At 43.0% G+C, this 15,844-nt stretch overlaps 1 long non-coding RNA gene across 1 annotated transcript; it reads right to left on the reverse strand.

Moving 5' to 3' along the window:
* Positions 1-1,650: 1,650 nt before the first annotated feature.
* LOC310759599 lies at positions 1,651-6,332 on the reverse strand. The gene is made up of 3 exons (XR_014546451.1): positions 6,219-6,332; positions 4,971-5,074; positions 1,651-1,689 (listed from the first exon to the last, which is right to left on the reverse strand). It is a non-coding gene; the product is annotated as an uncharacterized lncRNA (long non-coding RNA).
* Between the last annotated feature and the right edge of the window lie 9,512 nt (positions 6,333-15,844).

The following is a 15,844-nucleotide window of genomic DNA, read 5'->3' on the forward strand; positions in this document are numbered from 1 at the left end:
GCAATGATGACTCAGTAAAAGGCAGCTTCAGCGCTAACACATTTCCAGCCTAATCCACAACCCACTTTTAGTGGAACCACATGGGTGGATTTCCACTGATTTTTGCTCCTCTCTAAAGATAATAATATCGACACCAAGTACTATGTACAGTGGTACCTCAGGTTAAGTACTTAATTCATTCCGGAGGTCCGTACTTAACCTGAAACTGTTCTTAACCTGAAGCACCACTTTAGCTAATGGGGCCTCCCGGTGCTGCCGCGCCGCCAGAGCACGACTTCTGTTCTCATCCTGAAGCAAAGTTCTTAACCTGAAGCACTATTTCTAGGTTAGCGGAGTCTGTAACCTGAAGCGTCTGTAACCTGAAGCATATGTAACCCGAGGTACCACTGTAAAAGTAAACACATATAAAAGTAACTTGCATGTTACACTTATTCACTTATGTGATTGTAGCTTTATGTGTGTAAGATGAGTTCTACCCACACTGGGGTATAGTATTCATTAAAAATCCCAATATTAGTGAAAAAATACGTACTAAATATTATGCATATATTTATGAAAATAGCATGCAAAATATATTAGGGGAGAGTGTTTTACAAAGATGTCTAATCTGGGGCTGCACCCACCTTGCATGTCTTATATGGCATCAGGTGTGGGGCTAGGTAAGGACACGACTGATTATGCAGCTGTTCCCTGCCAACAGCAGAACTGGACTCCCAGCCCATGATCTGATGGGCAAGGAGTTTGATCCTGCTTGGTTGCCATCTCCTCCCACCTCCATGGGCCAACTTTGACAGGTGGATGGGACAACCCTCCTGTCAATCACCTGGTGATATGTTGTTTCCCCCTTCCTTCCTCCTGAGGCTACCTGAGTGCTCCTCTAGAGAGCACTCCTGTAAGAGAGACTGGAAATACAACACAACTTTTTGTTGCAGACCTTGCTTGTAGGGAAGCATTGATTGAAAAAATCCCTAGTGCCGGAGCAAAGCTTGTGAACAAGTTCCAAGGGGATGAGGTTTACAAGCTGAGGACAGGGAATTCACTTAGCACAATGATCTCTGGGTAAATCTTAAGGAAGGAAGTTCAGAGACAGGAAGGGTGGGTGTGGATAGGAAAATGCTATTCTGCGTTGGGCCTTGAACCTTAGCCCATGGATGGATAAGACGGGATCTAGAAATTAATGTGTGATGTGGAGAATTCAATTATCTATCGAACAACCTTCAAGTCTGGCAGCTGGTTCAAAGCTGATAAGGAGGAGACTGGTCATAAAGTTCCCATGGAATGTTCTCATCCCTCGTTGGCACGTGTATGAGTTAAGAAAGCATGAATCAGAATCTAATTCTGCCAAACAGTGATTGGATCCCTCAGAGGCACTGGCCTATGAGTTACCCTAACAACATGCTCTGTTGAGCTATGGGAACTATAGAGGGTGTTTGTTTTTCTCCCCTCTTGTCGTCCTGTAGCCTGATTTTTTCCCACACTGTTTTCTTGTCCTTTTAGTTTTCAAAACATGCAGCTGAAAATGCAATATATTCATTGGGTTATGCCACCAACTTTTAAAGGGGAGAGGGGAAATCCAACTTTCATCTTGAACGTAGCTAAAATCAAGAAGTCTGGCGATGCTTGGAATCTCCTGGCCAGCCAAAACTTTGTGGCATGTCTGGAACTCTGGGAATCGGCCAATGGGAACATCTAAAAGGGGTCATCATGCAGACTGGTGTAAGATAGATTAATCACGGATGGCGAAGAATCTTCCCAGACTTTACTAGAGACATCTCATTCTTATGTCCAAGTTCACTTTTGTGCGGGAGAAAAAAGCTCTTCTGCAGTTATTTCCCTGCTGCTTCTTTGCACACATTTCCAGAACAAGGGAATAATAATAATAATAATAATAATTTTTATTTATACTCCACCCTCCCCAGCCAAGGCCGGGCTCAGGGTGGCTAACAAGCAATAATAAAAACAAGTTGAATGAATACAACTTAAATACAACATTAAAATATTGAAACATCAAAATATTAAAATGCAGCCTCATTGTAGGAGGAGAAAGGAAAAGAAAAAAGAAAGAGTGGGAGGGAATCAAATTGGCTCCAAGCCAAAGGCCAGGCGGAACAACTCTGTCTTACAGGCCCTGCGGAAAGAAATCAGATCCTGCAGGGCCCTGGTCTCATGAGGCAGAGCATCCCACCAGGCCGGAGCCAGTGTTGAGAAGGCCCTGGCTCTGGTTGAAGCTAATCTAACTTCCTTAGGGCTCGGGACCTCTAGGGTGTTACTATATATGGACCTTGAGGCTCTCCGTGGGGCATACCGGGAGAAGCGGTCCCATAGGTACGAGGGTCCTAGGCCGTGAAGGGAAGACACATGGATAAAATCCCCCCCCCCCAAGATATGAACAACAGTTGCTAATTCATGACACAGGCATCAGTAGTGGCTCATGCGATGGGATGGCTCTATGAGTCCACCCCATCACGTGATCCACTACTGATGTCTGCCTAAGTAAAAGTGTTGCAGCAGCTTACCTGGAAGTGGCAGGGTGATGGTAAAGATTAGCTCCGTTGGTGTGTCTGCACAGCCCCAGCCTCGCTGCCCCCCTGCTGTATCCCCATTTGGGAAAGTGGCAGCAACGCCAGTGTCAAGAGAGCAGCTATCAGGCCCCAACTGACAGGTGTACACGCAGCCAACTGGCTGTCCTAATAACAGAATTATAGAGCCACATGACTGTAGAGTTGGAAGGGACCATGAGGGTCATGTAGCTCAACTCCCTGCAATGCAGGAATATCAGCTAAAGCATCCATGGCAGATGGCCATCCAACCATTTGAAGGAGAGTCCATAACCTCCCGAGGGAGTCCTTTCCACTGTCTAACAGCTTTTACTGTCAGAAGCTTCTTCCTGATGTTTAGTTGGAATCTCCTTTCTTGTGACTTGAATTCATTGGTGCAGGTCCTACCCTCCAGAGCAGCAGAAAACATATTCCACGTGACAGCCCTTTAGATATTTGAAGATACTGCAGCTATCATGGCACCTCAATGTCTCCTCTTTCCCAATTTTTAGTGAAAAAGAAGTCTCTTGGATTATTCTTAAATTACAGTGGTACCTTGGGTTACAGACGCTTCAGGTTACAGATGCTTCAGGTTACAGACTCTGCTAACCCAGAAATAGTACCTCGGGTTAAGAACTTTACCTCAGGATGAGAACAGAAATCACGTGGCGGCAATGCGGCAGCAGCAGGAGGCCCCATTAGCTAAAGTGGTACCTCAGGTTAAGAACAGTTTCAGGTTAAGAACGGACCTCCAGAACGAATTAAGTTCTTAACCCGAGGTACCACTGTGTAAGGCAAAGGTTTATTGTGGTGGCAGTAATGTGTGTAGAAAGAGGATTTGTGAACCGCAAGGATTTTGTATGGGTGCAACTCCTCCTCTATAAGCAAAGACTGTCCCACCCAGAGTTAGGAGCAGAGGACAAGATTGGACTTCATCTGCCACACTGTTGTTCCCAACTACAGGGTTTTACTTTTCCCCAAAGGAATGAAGGCACCCATTCACTTGAAAGGAAGAACTTTGGGGTGCACTCAAGAATGCATTACTACCATTCTGACGTGGGACAGGCCAGATAAACGTTTTTCTGCCAGAGCGGGAACTATGTCCAAGATTATCGGGATGTAACAGAAGGAAAGGGAGAAACTTCCTAGTTATCATCCCCCGATAAAGGTAAAGAACCCCTGGACAGTTAAGCCCAGTCAGAGGTGACTATGGGATCGAGATGCTCATCTCGCTTTCAGGCCCAGGGAGCTGGCATTCGTCCACAGACAGCTTTCCGGGTCATGTGGCCAGCATGGCTAAACCGCTTCTGGCACAATGGAACACCGTGATGGAAGCCAGAGCTCACAGAAACACCATTTACCTTCCTGCCACAGTGATACCTATTTATCTATTTATCTACTTGCACTGGTGTGCTTTTGAACTGCTAGGTTGGCAGGAGCTCACTCCATCACGGGGATTCGAACTGCCAACCTTCTGACTGGCAAGCCCAAGAGGCTCAGTGGTTTAGACCACAGTGCCACCCGCGTCCCATAACTTGATCCTAGGCTGGCCAGTGCAGGTGTTATTTGCTGTCAGAAAGTTGTCCCACGAGTAATTGGGCTGCTTACATTTTATACCAGGTATATCAGGTATAGCCCAAAGAGGCTCAGTGGTTTAGACCACAGTGCCACTCGTGTCTCTGATATTTTTACGTAGTGGTGAAATTCAGTCCAATTGAAGCATTTTTAATCCCAATGATTTTGGTGGTAGAATGGGATTTACAGCAAAAAATGGATTTACAGCACTTGTTGGATCACATTTTTTGAAGTTTAGGTTAAACTTATACAGAATCTCAAACCTATTTTGAAAGCCTCGAGTAGCCCTTATCTGAGTGCTGCAGAGGGTGGGTAAGGAAGGGAGTGTTCTGTGGGATCCTAAATCTGAACTAGTTCTTATGGATAGTGTGTCAAAGTTTTTTGTTGCTGCATAATACTCTTATCGTGCAATGTAGAGGCATCCAGATACCACAGAACATATTAGCTGTGCTTCTGACAGTCAGCTTCCAATGATAACAAAATCATATGGCTTGTTTTATGGGTGGCCTGAGTTTAGAAAACTCAACTCCCAAGAAGAGAACATTTGAAAGGGAAACTCCTTTCCACCATCGTACTAGTTCTTTAAAATCCTTCACCTTCACCCTTAATGTTTCAATCTGCTCTCAGTTGGTGGCATCATATAAGAGAGCCTAAAGCATTGTGGCAAAATTAATTTGGTTCACTTTAACTTCATCCAAAAAACAAAAAACATGAACTGCATGAAAAAAAATAGAAATAATTCCATTTGCTCTTTCCAAAGCCAAAGAAGCTAGACGAGTTCTCCAACATCTGTTTACATTTTCAATGTATTCAGCAACATGAGGCACAGAATGATATTTAGGGAACAAATTCACTCACCTCAGAAGCTGGCTTCTGCGTTTTGATGCCATGTCACATATCACTATCCTTACTGAAGCGCTTCCAAGTCAAAGTTGGAAGATATTGAGTGATTTCAATGGGGCCTGGAGGATCAAACCATGAGAAAATAGTATGACAAAATGCTGTGGCAGATTTTCATAAGAACTTAGGAAGTTGCCTTCTACTGTTAGGACATTAGTCTAGCTAGCTCAATATTGTCTACACTCAGCCACACTATGATGAGCTATGTGGTAGCAACCTGCAGCCTTGGGAAGGTGAGGAGAACAATACAGACCCACTTTCAGGCAAGGAACATTCGAAGTCTTACCTGAGGATGGAACCTGGGTTTTTCTGCATACAAATCAAAAGTTCTACCACTGAGCTATAGCCCTTTATCTACATTTTTCCTTGCCTGATGCATTTTATCACAGCGATCCATCATTTCTTCCATATAAAAGGAAACTGAGTTTTCCTTCCATATATCTCATAAAATATATTAAATTTGAGCAAAAGCAGAATATTCTGTATCTTACAGATCTGATGTTTAATAGAATGGTTTTTATTGAAAATCTCTATTCTTGCTGTATACAGCAAATGAAAACTTAACCCTCTTTTGGCTCAAGAAGCAACTCACTTTAAGAAATAAACTATTTCTTTTCAGTACAGAAATCATCTCTCTGATCCAGATCAGCTTGAACTGATCCTGGATAATTTATGCATTTCACATTAATAATATTTACAGCTGTTAGTTTTTGCAAAATTTACATTTGGTATTTCACCTCTTATTTACCATTAGTTTAGATTTTTGTTCTAAATGTTTAAATTTCATCTTAATTTTGAATTTAGCTTGTTCCCTGTTATAAGAATAACTGCAACTCTTAGTTGGGCAATACCTCCTCCCTTTCAGTTTTTTATTTGCATTTGTAACAGAAAATAACTAAACAAACAAACAACAGTGATTGAAACAATCTATTGCCAGCTGACATTGAAACTAAAAATACCCCATTAACTCTGTTTGAAACATATACATTAAATTAAGCAGTCAAAATAGGTTTCTAAATGAAATGGATGGTTATATGCCATGCATTCAAATGTAAAGCGGGAAGTGAGCTCTTCAAACCGCTGGCTGAAACATGGAGAAAGTTTGTCCTTCTATTCTAGCAGGACTTATCTATTCTATAAGTCTCTTAGCCACCATAACACATCACAGAATCCATGTTTGTTGTCCATCGGCTAGTTGGGCAATACCTAGGACCAATCAAAACGTCACAAAAATGTGGCAAGCTTTCAAGTTCTTTGTGATGCTTCATCAGGCAAGATATTACATGAAACAGGTTGCCATGACACTCCTTCAGGCAGGTGTCATCATCATGAGGTCACAATGGCCACTGTCTCCTTTTCAGGCAAGCAGCATCAGTAGGGTAGACACATAGTTCACTTCATTTGCTGGCTGGCAAATTCAACCTCCTCCCTCTCCACAGCTGCAGCGTATGTAGTGTACACAGAGTCACCCAGAGGTAGGTGGGCATAATCTCTCTTTGTCTCACTGCGGAGGGCAGCAGCAGCAGTGTGTGAGAAGAGGCCACCAGCTCCTCTCTCACTGAAAGGGGCAATATGGGCAAAGGAAAGGAGGAGACTTGGCAGTTGAACACCCCGAGAGTTAGAGGGTAGTGGACACTGTCAGAACAAGTTGCTTTGTTGGAGCTCTCCATGGTGCTGCCTTGTGGGCCTCTTTTCAAGGTTAGGTTGGAGAAGTTGCACGCGCGCACACACACACACATAGTATAAATTGTATACATGTGATTGTGTATCAACTGACCCGTCTACTGCAATTATTAAGTTTGCAGATGACACCACCACAATGGGTTTAATAACAGATGGAGATGAATCAGCGTTTAGAGGGGAGGTCCAAAAAATATCTACATGGTGCCTAGGGAACAACTTGCACCTTAATATCAGCAAGACAAAGGAAATGGTGTTGGACTTTCGGAGGAAGAGAGAACTAGCCCCACTGTACATCGGGGAGGGGTGTGTGGAGAGAGTCTCTTCCTTTAAATTCCCAGGAGTTTATCTCACTGAAGACCTTACTTGGAAAATAAATACAACCCAGGTGGTTAAGAAAGCCTAACAGAGACACCATCTCCTAGGAGTATTGTGGAAGAACAATGTCAATCAACATTTGATGATCTCCTTCTACCGGTCAACAATAGAAAGTGTCCTTTCATACTGCATCACGGTGTGGTACGCTGGTTTGACATCAACTGATAGGAAGTGCCTACAGAGAGTGGTGAATACAGCACAAGATATTATGCGCTGTCCCATGAATCTGCTGGATGAAATAGCAGAAGAACGTTGCCTCAGGAGAGTGAGGAAAATTCTCAGGGATGATTCACACCCTGGCCGGCACTTTCTTGATCTCCTGCCCTCAGGCAGAAGATATAGAAGCATGATTAGTCGCACCAACAGGGCAAAGAACAGCTTCTATCTGTGGGCTGTTAGGCTGCTGAATGAAAAGGTAGCAACAGGGCAACGGACTTTCAGGTGTGGGTGTGCGTCAGTAAACGAGGGGAATTAAGACTAAGAGAGCTGAGTGGGGGGTGCTCATGTAATCTCACTGTATACAAGTTGTACAAGTGAAAATAAAGTATATATATATGTATATGTGTGTGTGTGTATATATATATATATATATATATATATATATATATATATATATATATATATATAAAATCAATGGGCTTGGACTGAAGTCCATGGGCATTGTGATTTTAAACTGCAGCTATTTATGCACTGTAACTAGTGCAAAGACATGTGTTGAGTAGGATTGTAATCTCTACATAAACAAACACATTAGTTAATTGAGGCCCATTGATGTCTTTCAATTGAGTTCAATAAGCTTTTAATTAATACCAGCATGATGTTTTGGTAGTAAGGCGCCCATTTTTATCATATTGGTTAAAAAATAAACATGAAAAGATGCATAGGTTGACTAACTTCTTCAGTCTGCCTGAACCCAAAGTGGAAGACTCATTCTGACATCATAAGCGTGGGCCATATTCCATCTTGAACGTGCGGGCAAATTTCACTCCTCATCAAGAAATGTTGGCAAAGGGCTCAGTCTGGGTTTAGGAGGATCAGTGCCAAGCGGTGTTTGCTGTTTGATACTGGATTAAGCATTTCAGAGCTGAGTCGGGGAAACCGAACGAGGCTCCACAACCCAAACCACAGCACTGATATTTTGATTTGAATAAAACTTTCAAAGCACAGCATCATCACCCACTCATTATTTTGTATATTTTCTCTTTCACACTTTTTTTTCCTTTTTAAAAACAAAACAAAAAACCCCATACCCATTCCCACTGTCTTCCCCACATACTTTCAGAGGCAAATATCATCAGTCGGCAATTATAAGATTTTTTTGCCCTGCATACAAGGATTTTGTTAGTGTGATGTTTTTCATCTGGTATGTCTTTGTCTGTTACTTTCCTCGTGGGCTGTTCTGCTGAATAAAGGCAGACATTACTCAGAATGAGAATGGAGACTGTCTCTGTTACTCTTCACTGAGGCTTTATTTAAAATGCATGCTTTGCCAGTGAAGTTTGCATGGGCCTTTTATTCCTGCATCAACTCTAGCCCTTCAGATGTATATTTGTTACACGGCAGTAATGCTTGTTAAAAAAAAAATCCATTCGTTTGCCACAGGCATTAACATTGCATTTTCAATCAACTATGAAACAGAAGGAAGGCATCCAGGATACATAATGCATAATAAATCTGCTTTTTGCTTGAACTGATCTGGTTGTTCTACAGATTTAAAGGCAGAATTATAACAATTATAGAAGGTTTCTTCTTCTTCTAAATGTCAACTAATTAAGTTAGATATTGAAATAACATAAAAACTTATGTTATGATCCAAACAACAAGCACTTCTCATTAAATCTGGTTTTAGAGGAACAGTGCTATCTTCTCCCACGGGCCCTTGTCTTGATTAGTTAGTTAGTGATGTGTTTTGTTACATTTAGAGCCCAAGCTTCCTCCCACAAGATAGTTCAGCGGGACTAACAATGTAAAATAAAATAATAACAATAACAACAACAACAACAACAACAACAACAACAATAATAATAATAATAATTTATTCCCCGCCCATCTGGGTGGCTTCCAGCAAAATATTAAAATACAGTAATTCATCAAATATTACAAGCTTCCCTAACCAGGGCTGCCTTCTGATGTCTTCTAAAAGTCAGATAGCTGTTTATTTCTTTGACATCTGAAGGGAGGGTGTTCCACAGGGAAGGTGCCACTACCTAGAAGGCCCTCTGTCTAGTTCTCTATAACCTCATTTCTCACAGTGAGGGAACCAGCAGAAAGCCCTCAGAGCTGGACCTCAGTGCCTGGGCTGAACGATGGAGGTGGAGATGCTCCTTCAATAAAGTATAGCCAATCAAACCCACATTCAAATTGCAGCAGTAAACTATGCAGGGATCTATAGTATGTAAAATGAACCATGGAAAGAGAAGAAGGGTGTCATTGTTATTTTAAGGATGTAAAAATGAGTACTTTAAATTGTAAAATAGAAAATTTAATAAAAAATAGATTAGATAGATAGATAGATAGATAGATAGATATAGATAGATAGAGATAATAGCAACCATTAGAATAGTTTCATTTAAGCTAAGCATTAATGATGCATTCACAAAACCTTTGTCTCACTGGATACATCAGATCAAAATACTATAATGAAAAATCTAAAGTAGCTATTGTATATCAAGAGCCATCATTTCTTAGAGGGTTTTCTTAATGATCAAAGCAGGCTATCGCATGATAATTGTAGTCATCACATGAGAAACATTTACAAAGTTTGTGCCCAAACGCCGTAGCACAAACATTTGTGTGGTACTTCTTCTGTCTGCCGCCAAGTGCAACTCACGCTGTGTCCCAGAGGTGCCTCCATTTCCATGGCAATCGCTATTAATAGTGTGCCTTTCAATTTGTTAAGCATGAGGGATCTATAAAAGGGAAAGCTATTAATACAGCAGGGAATTTTCCCACAGTAAAAAGAAATCAAAGTTGAGCTTCATTCGTAAGACTGCTGTAAATGAAGGACTTGTTTCCGCCTTACCTCTATTGAGCTGTTTTATATAAGGCTGTGGTTTGTATATTTGCTGCGGGGAATTAGAGTAAATCGCCACGTCATAGGATCGCAATGCCCTTTACCCTACAACAACAGCCCACTAACATCTTGGCATGCCTTAATAAACACCTTGGGCTGGAGTGGAGCAGGTTATCATCCTTCTCTCTCTTTCTCTTTCTCTTTCTCTCTCTTTCTCTCTCTCTTTTAATGATACAGCAAGAAAAAGGGGGGAAAAGAGAAAACACAGAATTACAGACAGGACTAACAATAAAAGCAAAATTTTCTTAACAAACAATAAAACATAAGTTGGTCTTAACACTATAGACCTGACCTCCCGTCTATTCCTTATTTCAGTTTCTTATTACTTATTGCCAATACACACTTTTATCATCATTTAACTTTTTCTTAATATATCTTAACTCTTATGGCTAACTTGCAACTATTACTGAAGTTCCTCGAATGCTGCAACAGAGTTTAAACTACTATATTTATATGCCAAATATCCTTTGAAAACCTCCCATTTTGAGACAAATTCAGGTTATGATCCTTCTCATGGTGTAGAATGATTGAGTCACATTTATTTACACATACAGCTTCATGAATGGGATTGTTGTATTTGAGGACGGGCCACCCTGTCTTAGCTTTGCCAATACTTAGCAAGCATATCAAATGTAGCAATTTGGATCTTTGCAATCAATTGCATTTGCCTTTTCATGCAAGGTCATCGTGGAGGCTGAGGTTTTCCTCTAGTATTGACCCTCTATTGAATTCAACAGGACTTACTCCCGAGTGGAAATATCAAAAGCTGACCAGAAACTGTTTATGTATGCTACTACGGCAGCTAGAACTTTATTAGCCCAAAAATGGAAACAGCAAGAATTACTGACAGTAGAGGAATGGCAGACGAAGATGATGGACTATGCAGAATTGGCAAAGATGACGAGGGAAATCCAAAACCAGAGCGACCAAGTGTTCCAGGGAGAATGGAGTAAATTTATTGAATATATAGATAATCATTGTAAACATATAAAGACACTAGCTGGATTGCGGTAAAGTTCGCAAGGTTTAAAAGAAGAAACTTTCTGCTTGTGCTTTAAGTTTTAAATCATGTCAGTTAAATGTAGAAGTTAGACGGTATAAATGTGCGGTTCTAAGATGTGTTTTATAAAAACCAGATGACAGAACAGAAAGAAGTCAAAAGCTCGGCAGAGCTAAAAATTTGTGAAAGATGATACAATGTTATAATATTGTCAAAAAAATGAGAATTAATAAAAAAATATTATTGAAAAAGGCAGTGGCGTAGCATGGGGGGTGCAGGGGGGCCGGCCGCACCGGGCGCAACATCTGGGGGGGGCGCTGCACTCGCAGCTCTCTGTCCCTACCTGGCTCACTCACTCTCTCTCACTGCAGTGCTGGCTGTGCGAATCCGATCCGAGCCGCCGGGTCGCCGCCCACTGTGGAGGGGGTGGGTGCCAGGCGTGCGGTGCGGAGAGAGAGCGAGGGACTATCTGGGGGAGGGACAGTGCAGCGGCCGCCCAGCGCAGCACTGAGCACGGGAGAGAACCACACCAGACCAGCCCAGGCAGCAGCAAGAAGAAGCTGGCAGCGGCGGCAGGTAAGGGGTTAGGGGGCGCAAATTACTTGCCTTGCCCCGGGTTAGGAGGCGCAAATTACTTGCCTTGCCCCGGGTTAGGGGGCGCAAATTACTTGCCTTGCCCCGGGTGCTGACAACCCACGCTACGCCACTGGAAAAAGGGACCTACTCCCAAGTAAATGGGATTCGGATTTCTGCCCAAATACTGATGGGGGAGAAATTCAGTTCAGTTCACATTTAAAGGCAAACCTACCAGAACAAACTTCCTGAACCGATATGCAAAACAAAACGCAGCCAGTGTTCGAAATTCGCATTTCTTTGAATTTTGCAATGCAGTTCTCTGGCCAGGTAATGTGAGCAAAAATGCATATATTAGGGTAGAGTGTGCATAAAAATGCATGTGCGCATGAAAACAACATACAAAATGCTTTGTATCTGAGAAAATATTTGCAATCAATGGACATAGTAGGAGAATACATTTCATGAGGACTTTCGAAAATGCCTTTTCGCAAACTGATGGGTGAAATGGAATACTTCACTGAAGACTGGGGTAAGGGGAAACTGAGATGCCAAAACTGAAGATTTCCCCATCCCTCATCTCCAGTTAAGTGGTTCTTGGGTAATATGACAAGGAAAAAGCTGTCCCTGAGATCTTGTAGTTCTGCTGCCAGTTGGAATTAGAATAACTGGTCTTGTGAGGGGCCAATAGTACGACTCAACAGAAGGCTGCTATGTATGTTTTTGTTAGGATGTTAAGATACAATTATCCGGGCTTTCATGTTTTTATCCAGCTCAGAAAAATATTTATTTTCATTAGCCTCTAGCCATCATAATGAAATGAAATGAAATGTACTGAAGAAGAAGAAGAAGAGTTTGGATTTGATATCCCGCCTTTCACTCCCTTTAAGGAGTCTCAAAGCGGCTAACATTCTCCTTTCCCTTCCTCCCCCACAACAAACACTCTGTGAGGTGAGTGGGGCTGAGAGACTTCAAAGAAGTATGACTGGCCCAAGGTCACCGAGCAGCTGCATGTGGAGGAGTGGAGACGCGAACCCGGTTCCCCAGATTACGAGACTACCGCTCTTAACCACTACACCACACTGGCTGAAGATAGAGATGAAAACTTAATTATACAAAATACATTGGGAGGTTTACAACAATAATCAAATAATAGATCTTATTCTAATTGCCCCTGCTAAAAACCTTGCAATTTTTCCTGTCACCTGGTCATCTTGATCTGCTCACAGCCTTTCTCAAGCTGTAGATCCCCAGATGTTGTTGAACTACAACTCCCATCACCCCTAGCTAGCAAGGCCAGATCTTAGGGATGATGGGAGTTGTAGTCCAACAACATCTGGGGACCCACAGCTTGAGAACCACTGTGCTAGAAGAAAGTACACAGTAGCAATGGTTGAGCGACCCGGCATGGACAATAACAGAGGGGTAATGACATCACCTTGCCAACAAAGGTCTGTATAGTTAAAGCTATGGTTTTCCCAGTAGTGATGTATGGAAGTGAGAGCTGGACCATAAGGAAGGCTGATCGCCAAAGAATTGATGCTTTTGAATTCTGGTGCTGGAGAAGACTCTTGAGAGTCCCATGGACTGCAAGAAGATCAAACCGATCCATTCTGAAGGAAATCAGCCCTGAGTGCTCACTGGAAGGACAGATCCTGAAGCTGAGGCTCCAATACTTTGGCCACCTCATGAGAAGAGAAGACTCCCTGGAAAAGACCCTGATGTTGGGAAAGATGGAGGGCACAAGGAGAACAGGACGACAGAGGATGAGATGGTTGGACAGTGTTCTTGAAGCTACTAACATGAGTTTGACCAAACTGCGGGATGCAGTGGAAGACAGGAGAGCCTGGCATGCTCTGGTCCATGGGGTCACGAAGAGTTGGACAGGACTAAATGACTAAAAAACAACAAAATGACCTCACTCCTCAAATCGTTATAAAGAGTGCAAGCCAGAAGCACATAAGCCACTGACTCAATACTGCCATCTCCACATGGACGTAACTTTTCAGTGGAAAAGTTTTTCCAGTGGAATTTTTTGAAATCGACCCTCAAGAACAGCCGAAGACAGTATATTTAATCTCGTGAAAGTGAAAGGGCGTCTGTATTTTGAGATGTTTTTATCCACTATACATGCCTTTCTGGAGACTAACTTTGCTCTTGTGTTCAGATGAAGGTTTGATTTAGAGAACCTAAATCCTGTTGACTTGCAAAAGATTAGCAGCCAGAGAGTTGGACTAGGGCCTGAGAGACCGCGGTTGACATCTTTACTCAGCCATGAAGCTCGCTGGCTGACCTTGGGCCAGTCAAATCCTAACCTACTTCAATGGTTTGTTGTGAGAATAAAATGGGGAGGGGGAGAACCATGGACAACATGTTGAACTCCTTGGGGAGAATTAAACACCCGCCCCTCTGCTCACTCCTTGCAAAAAGCCACCCACCTCCTCCCTTTACAAATTGCTAACCCTTCTATAGGGACGCAGGTGGCTCTGTGGGATAAACGACAGAGCCTAGGGCTTGCTGATCAGAAGCTTGGCGGTTCGAATCCCTGCGATGGGGTGAGCTCCCATTGCTCGGTCCCAGCTCCTGCCAACCTAGCAGTTCGAAAGGACGTCAAAGTGCAAGTAGATAAATAGGTAGCGCTCCGGCGGGAAGGTAAACAGCGTTTCCGTGCACTGCTCTGGTTCACCAGAAGCAGCTTAGTCATGCTTGCCACATGACCCAGAAGCTGTACGCTGGCTCCCTCGGCCAATAATGATGAGCGCCCAAAGTCAGTCACGACTGGACCTAATGGTCAGGGGCCCTTTTACCTTTACCTTAACCCTCCTATAATTTGCCAAAACTATACATTCCCTTACTCCTAATCAAAGCCACCCTCCCCCTCCTCTTACACCTTACCAAACCTCCATAGATCTCACCCACCCTGGTACCTTTTTCCTCACCTTTGATGTTGCTGCAATGATCCAGCAACTCTGAAAGCCCAGATTGCTGTTACACTGTGGTCCATCTGTTGGCAGCCATAGAAATTGCAGCATGACGACACTCTTACATAGTTATTCTATGAACGGCGTTTCCATGCACTCTAGCACTCGTCACAGAGTCCTGTCATGCCAGAATCAGTTCAGTCATGCTGGCCACATGACCCAGAAAGCTGTCTGTGAACAAACGCCAGCTCCCTTGGTCTGAAAGCGAGATGAGCGCCGCACCCCATAGTCTCCTTTGACTGAACTTAACCCTCCAGGGGTCCTTTACCTTTACTTTATTCTATGTAAGGTAGGAGATTTGTTTAGGTAAATTCACCAGCATGTTATTTATAGTAACACTATTAATTAAGCTTCATGCCAAAGGGATCCTTAAAGGTAAAGGTAAAAGGACCCCTGACCATTAGGTCCAGTCTCTGAGGTTGCGGCACTCATCTCAATTAATTGGCCGAGGGAGCTGGTGTACAGCTTGCGGGTCATGTGGCCAGCATGACTAAGCCGCTTCTGGCAAACCAGAGCAGTGCATGGAAATGCCGTTTACCTTCCCGCCGGAGCACTACCTATTTATCTCCTTGCACTTTGACGTGCTTTTGAACTGCTAGGTTGGCAGGAGCAGGGACCGAGCAACGGGAGCTCACCCCATCGTGGGGAGTCGAACCGCCGACCTTCTGATCGGCAAGTCCTAGGCTCTGTGGTTTAACCCACAGCACCACCCATGTCCCAGGGGGATCCTTACTATATCATTATTCTTATTTTATGGGTTCAGTTCCCTTTGATGGGTTTCACTGTTCTGAGTGGAATTGTACTAAGGACTGGGGAAGCTCTTTCACAGAGAACTCCATCAGCAACTTCCCAGGAAAGGTGTGTGAATTAAAAACAGGCGTGGACCCATTTCCCTATCAGAACAGCAAAACTAAACTGTTTGCTTGCAAAATCAGTAAACTGATAAGGCAGCTTCACCCCAAGCAGGTGAACTCAATTACGGAGAGTATATAAATGTGTCATGTGATTCTTAACTTGCTTGTAAAAAAATAAATAAATCAGTAGGCGCTAGTATAAATTTGCATATTCAAATAGGAGGAGCGACACTTATTTCCTTGTTTAGGGGTGTGTTGATTAAGGCAAGCTTTTATTTACCTCAGAATACAAA

Source organism: Podarcis filfolensis, assembly GCF_964270895.1.
Source record: "Podarcis filfolensis genome assembly, chromosome: 3".
NCBI lineage: Eukaryota > Metazoa > Chordata > Lepidosauria > Squamata > Lacertidae > Podarcis > Podarcis filfolensis.